The 6,841-nt window shown below is 41.5% G+C and overlaps 1 protein-coding gene across 7 annotated transcripts in view; it reads right to left on the reverse strand.

Moving 5' to 3' along the window:
* The window catches only part of runx1 (RUNX family transcription factor 1), a 224,006-nt gene that overhangs the window by 19,342 nt on the left and 197,823 nt on the right, over positions 1–6,841 (reverse strand). The window lies entirely within an intron of this gene.

The raw sequence follows: 6,841 nt of genomic DNA on the forward strand, positions 1-6,841 counted from the left end.
TTAAGCAAGTTATTGTATAATGATGGTGTGTTCTGTAGACTATCAGGAAAAAATATAGCTTAAAGGGGCTAATAATTATGTCCTTAAAATGGCATAAAAAAATTAATAACTGCTTTTATTCTAGCCCAAATAAAACAAAAAAGATTTTTTCCAGAAGAAAAAATATTATCAGACACACTGTAAAAATTTCTTTACTCTGTTAAACATCATTTGGGAAATATAAAAAATCAAAAAATAAAATCAAATTATAAAATAATTCTGACTTCAACTGTATATGCTCCTCCTTTAACATTTTTTAATATACATGCATTTCCTGTAGTAAAAGTGCATTTAATAACTCTTGTTAATAACTAAAACTGGAAAAATGTGCGTAATATATTTGTATTTAATTTAATAATTATGTACCCTCTCCTCTGTTTTTTTGTTTTCCTTTTTTAAATCCATTTTTTTCTCATTTATTCTATTCTTGTAGAGATATGTAAAGTGGTTTTGTTGTATAAGAAAACTGTACATGCTGGTGCTTGTTAAGAAAAAAGTAAAAAAGTCTCATTTGGATTAATAGTATATTATGGGGTACCTCAAGGCTGAGTTCTTGGTCCCTTGCTTTTTACATTATATGTGTTTAAATCTACACATCACTACTACAGACACATCTCTTTGCACTAGCATGTACATAAAACGATAACACCTACCCATCAAAATGTTATTAATTTGTATTAGTAAACAAAGTAGTCTCTTATCGATTAATAGTATATTATGGGGTACCTCAAGGCTCAGTTCTTGGCCTTTTACTTTTTACATTATATGTGTTTAAATCTAGACTACAGACACATCTCTTTGCACTAGCATGTACATAAAATGATAACACTTACCCATCAAAATGTTATTAATTTGTATTAGTAAACAAAGTAGTCTCATATCGATTATTAATAGTATATTATGGGGTACCTCAAGCTTTAGTTCTTGGTCCCTTGCTTTTTACATTATATGCGTTTAAATCTAGACTACAGACACATCTCTTTGCACTAGCATGTACATAAAACATTAAACCTTACCTATCAAAATGTTATCAATTTGTATAAGTAAATGAAGTAGCCTTATATCAATCAATAGTATAATATGGGGTACCTCAAGGCTTAGTTGTTCTGGGTTCCTTGCGTTTTACATCTTATGTGAAAAACTACACTGTAAAACATATAACAGGTAATTGTCTGTATTTCTAAAATTTTTTTTACAGAATTTTCCAGTTTTTTCATAATACAGTGAAAGAGCTGTTGTTTTTACAGATATGTTCTGTAATTAAATGTACAGTTATTGCTTGTATTTTGGTGTTACGTTATTTTTCTGCTTTTTAAAGGGAATTTCATGTATTTCCAGAGAGTAAAACATAAGTTTACGTTAGTATTTACAGATAATTCCTTTAAAAATAGGGAAACCAAAATTCAGTCAAATTGTTTTTAGTCTTTAGTTTTAAGATCAACATGTGAAGATAGCATGAGGTTAATCAAGTGAAATAACAGCTTATTGTTTGTAGGCTGCAAATAATACATGCACTGTAAACTAGGAAATGTTCATTTTACTACTTTAACAATGTTGCTATGCGAACTGTGACGATCACCAGTGATCTATCGGCTGCGGATCGCTGGAAAACTACACACGTTACTTAACAAACTACAACTCCCAGCATGCACCTCTCACACACTGATTTCTAGTTCAAACCAAGCGGCAACCTCCCGCTCTCTCTCAGGAAGCCAATACGGAAGTAACTAAAACTGCAATTCATCTGAAATTCCGCTAGCCGTGGCCGCTCCTGGCTCCAAAACAGAGCAAATTTCAATTGAGCCCACTGTTAGAATGGCCAACTCTACAGCAGAAAAAAAGGTGTTTACAGCCTGACACAAACAAAGATTTGGGTTAATACAGCTAATATTACCCTTCATAACAACTGTGAGGGGGGTGAATTTTTATTTATAACTCATCCGTTTCCTTTATTTTAAGTTATATTAAGTTTGCATAATTAAGGGTGTGGCCACTTGAGTGACAGCTTGGTCTCGTTGGTCGCCGTCACGTACCTCAGCTGAATCCTGCAGATTAGCAACTGAACTCGGCATATTTATCGTATTTCTGTGTTGTTTTATGTGGCTTTACACAGTCGACTGTCTTTTGGACTTGTTTCCTACAATTATTAGATGGCATGGCATGCTGAGTGCACTTAATTGTGCTCACAAACCCTTCACGTGGCCTCCGTTTCCCATTCAAGATCATTTATCGTTTATATTTATATTTAGAGCTGTAATGCACTCCAGAATCTGATGAATTGATTAGCTGTAGGCTCTAGATCAGTCATCTGAAGCGTTGTCATTCAGTGGTATGCTGGATTTCATCAATAGTCTTACAGTAACTAACACAGACTATATCTGAAGTGTTTGGAAGTAATTCGCGTTTTCCTCCTGTTGAAAAACGTCATAAGAGCAAATTTAGTGGCTCAGTGTGTTACAGCTGTGTTTTTAAAAGTCTAAACACTTTATTGATATAGTGTACAACCAAGCACAAGTGGTCAGGATACAAACGAGTCGCAGGTGATAAAGTATTAAGCGTTCTCCCAAAGTAAAGTGTGTCTGAACCAGGTCCAAGCTAAATGCAGCATGCGTCTGTAGCTCCGCCCACTCTCCGCCTCTTTGCCCTTGTTTGGTATCCCGCCGTGGGTGTGATGACGCGCGAACAAAATGACGACGGTTGGCCGCGCCTACTTGTGGCTTCTTTTGCGCTCTGTAGAAACCTATGGGTGACGTCACGGATACTACGTCTATATATTTTACAGTCTATGGTTCTAACTGATTACACACACAGTCAGAAGATCGTTATAGGCTGTTTTCAATGACTATAAACACACAGACACATCCTTTCTGAGTCTTAAACTGTTTAGTGAGCATTACGACACGTTTCCCCTTGCCTTGCCACATTCGACCCCTTTGTTATTTTGTTTGCCACCTTTATGCTTGGGATTATCTGTGTGCACCTGTTTGTTCCTGTTTCAACCTTTAATTGCAAGACGATTCTGTTAATAAACTGCTATTTGATGCTCAACTTTGTTGTGCAGGCGTCCTCACATGACACAAACCTTGTTTTTGTTGTCAAACGATGAGCAACTGTGTTATTAAAAAAGAAATCAAAAATTAGATAACAGTTTTGTATTTTCAGGAGAGGGGGACAATCACGCTCAGACACGTTTCAAGACAAAGTGTATGTGAATGAGTGTGTATGGGTGTTTCCCAGTATTGGGTTGCAGCTGGAAGGGCATCCGCTGCGTAAAACATATGCTGGATACGTTGGCGGTTCATTCCGCTGTGGTGACCCCTGATGAATAAAGGGACTAAGCTGAAAAAGAGGATATATTTATCTGCAATGTGTGTATGATGGAAAGGGTGCGAGACTGTAAAACACAGAAGACGAGACGGAGCTGCGTGTATTTCTGGATGAAGACATTATTATGAGTCTGACAGACGGCTGCACGTGTCACAATAAAAGCCCACTATCAGACGCTGAAGGAGTTTAGCGAGTCGCCTTTGTGGTGTCCTTAAACAGACACGGAGTTCAGACGGTACAAACACTGCGTCACGAATACACATCCACAAATACACAGAGGACACATGAGGAGGATCTGGAATAATACAGGAGATATGGAGAGACAACACACACACACACACACACACACACACACACACACACACACACACACCATACAGTAAAACAGACACATATAAACAAATTATAAACAAATTTCCCCACATCACACACACACACACACACACACACACACACACACACACAAATGCTTTGTATGGGACGTCCCCTTGAGAAAAACTGCACTTCCTCCCTGTTTGGAAAGCGAGTCTCTCAGACAGAAAGACTCCCAGGCAGACGCTAAACCACTGAACCACAGTGTGTGTGTGTGTGTGTGTGTGTGCGTGTGTGTGTGTGTGTGTGCGTGTACTGAAGGCTTTGTAATGACTGTGTTAGATGTTAGACAGGATGAGTCAATGTTTTGCATTTATATTTCTGGAGAACTTCTACACAGACCGTACTGTGGTGTTATCAGAAGCATTACAGAATTATTAGCGCATCCATGTAGAGGAGTGTTTACATTAAAATGTATTTTAATTAGTATGCGTCATGTTACTGCCGTAGATGTTGATGAAATTAAAAGAATTACCAATAATAACTTGATTTAAATACACACACACACACACACACACACACACACACACTCACCGGCCACTTTATTAGGTACACCTGTTCAACTGCTCTTAAACGCAAATTTCCAATCAGCCAATTACAAGGCAGCAACACAAAGGATTTAGGCATGTAGACATGGTCAAGACGATCTGCTGCGGCTCAAACTAAGCATCAGAATGGGGAAGAAAGGGGATTTAAGTGACTTTGAACGCGGCATGGTTGTTGGTGCCAGACGGGCTGCTCTGAGTATTTCAGAAACTGCTGATCTACTGGGATTTTCACGCACAACCATCTCTAGGGTTTACAGAGAATGTTCTGATAAAGTGAGCAGCAGTTCTACAATGCTTTATTGATGCCAGAGGTCAGAGGAGAATGGCCAGACTGGTTCCAGCTTATTGAAAGGCAACAGTACCTAAAATAAGCACTCGTTACAACCGAGCTCTGCAACCGTCCAACCTTGAGGCGGATGGGCTACAGCAGCAGAAGACCACACCGTGTGCCGCTCCTGTCAGCTAAGATCAGGAAACTAAGGCTACAATTCACACAGGCCAGGGCCGGCACATCTATAGAGGCGACCTAGGCGGCCGCCTAGGGCTGCAGTATAGAGTGGGCGGCGTCCGCAACACCCCCCTCACCACCCGCGTCCTCAGATATATTCGCGCATAGACAACAGAATAGAGAGGGCGGCGTCAGCGACAACTCCATCAGCACCAGCGTGTCACAATTGGGGTCCGCGACACCCATGCGTCCTCAGTTATATCCGCGCATAGGGCGGCAGAATAAAGAGCGCAGTGTCCGCGACACCTCCCTCAGCACCCGCGCATCCTCAGTTATATCCGTGCATAGGGCGGCAGAATAAAGAGCGCAGTGTCCGCGACACCTCCCTCAGCACCCGCGCATCCTCAGTTATATCCGCGCATAATGCGCCGGAAAAGAGGTCCGCGACACCTCACTTCATTTTAATAACCGGTCACATTCGTTTTCACATTGGGGTTGAGGGCGGTGTGATCGTCCTCTGCCTAGAGCGGCAGTTCAGCTTGCTCCGGCCCTGACACAGGCTCACTAAAACTGGACAATAGAAGATTGGAGAAACGTTGCCTGCTCTGATGAGTCTCCATTTCGCATTCAGATGCTCGGGTCAGAATTTGGCCAAAACAACATGAAAACATGGATCCATCCTGCCTTGTGTCAGCGGTTCAGGCTGGTGGTGGTGGTGTAATGGTGTGGGGGAGATTTTCTTTGGGTCCATTAGTACCAATTGAGCATCAACGCCACAGCCTACCTGAGTGTTGCTGCTGACCATGTCCATCCCTTTATGAGCACAGTGTCTCCATCTTCTGATGGCTACTTCCAGCAGGATAACGCACCATGTCATAAAGCCTGAATCTTCTCAGACTGGTTTCTTGAACATGACGATGAGTTCACTGTACTCAAATGGCCTCCACAGTCACCAGAGCTCAATCCAATTGAGCAGCTTTGGGATGTGGTGGAACGGGAGATTGGCATCATGGATGTGCAGCCGACAAATCTGCAGCAACTGTGTGATGCTATCATGTCAACATGGAGCAAAATCTCTGAGGAATATTTACAGTAGCTTGTTGAATCTCTGACATGAAGGATTGAGGCAGTTCTGAAGGCTAAAGGAGTCCAACCCGCTACTTGTAAGGTGTACCTAATAAAGTGGCCAGTGACTGTGTATTTTCTTTATTTAATATTTGCTCATTTCTCTTTTTAATGACCGCAAGGCTTGCGTGTTGTTTTGTTATTCTTCTTCTTTTATTACTTCATGAATGCATTTTACGATAACACACCTCACACACCCATAGGAACACCATTTACTCTACATTACTATAGTATTTTCATGAGATATGATGTACAATATCATGTAACAAGTATGTATCATGGTACTATGTCTGAACACATAGTGTGTGTGTGTGTGTTGTTTGTGTGCGCATGTGTGTGTGTTTGTGAGCTCATGGCAGACAGAAGTGGACTGGTGTTGTCACAGTGACTGTGCTCAGAATAGCAGCTGGCACTGGACTCCTGCGTCTGCACATCTGTGTGTGTGTGTGTGTGTGTGTGTGTGTGTGGTCAGACTCAGAGTTTGTCAGGTTTTTAGGGAGCTGCTTGGAGTTTTTCCCAGCTCCATTTGTCTGTGTGTTTGGTGTGTGTGTGTGTGTGTGTAACCCAGCCTCTCTTCAGGCCCGTTTGGTGCAGAGTAACCCAAAGCTGCTGCTGGCATGCGAGCGGACGCCTCTCTCCTCATAGCGATGAGTGACAGGTGGAAGCATCAGGAATTGTGGGTAGATCTGCTCTGGAGTTTTTCTCGTGCGCAGACGTCTCGGCTCATGATGACAGTAGAAACATGAGGCGCTGCTGTGAATGAACCTGCTAGACTAAATGTGGGATCTGAGGAGCTGTAGAGCAGCTTCTGGAGCTGATGATCAGGTGTATGTGTGTGTGTACGTGTTTTTGTGACATATTAGGACACAAATCTGTATAATGACATGGGTATGACACAGGTTTTACAAAAAGGAAGTGAAATATGAGGACATTGGTAAAGCTGCACACAGTCTCCTGTGATGGTTGGGTTTAGGGGTGGGGT

This window comes from Danio rerio, chromosome 1 (assembly GCF_049306965.1).
Source record: "Danio rerio strain Tuebingen ecotype United States chromosome 1, GRCz12tu, whole genome shotgun sequence".
Classification (NCBI taxonomy): domain Eukaryota; kingdom Metazoa; phylum Chordata; class Actinopteri; order Cypriniformes; family Danionidae; genus Danio; species Danio rerio.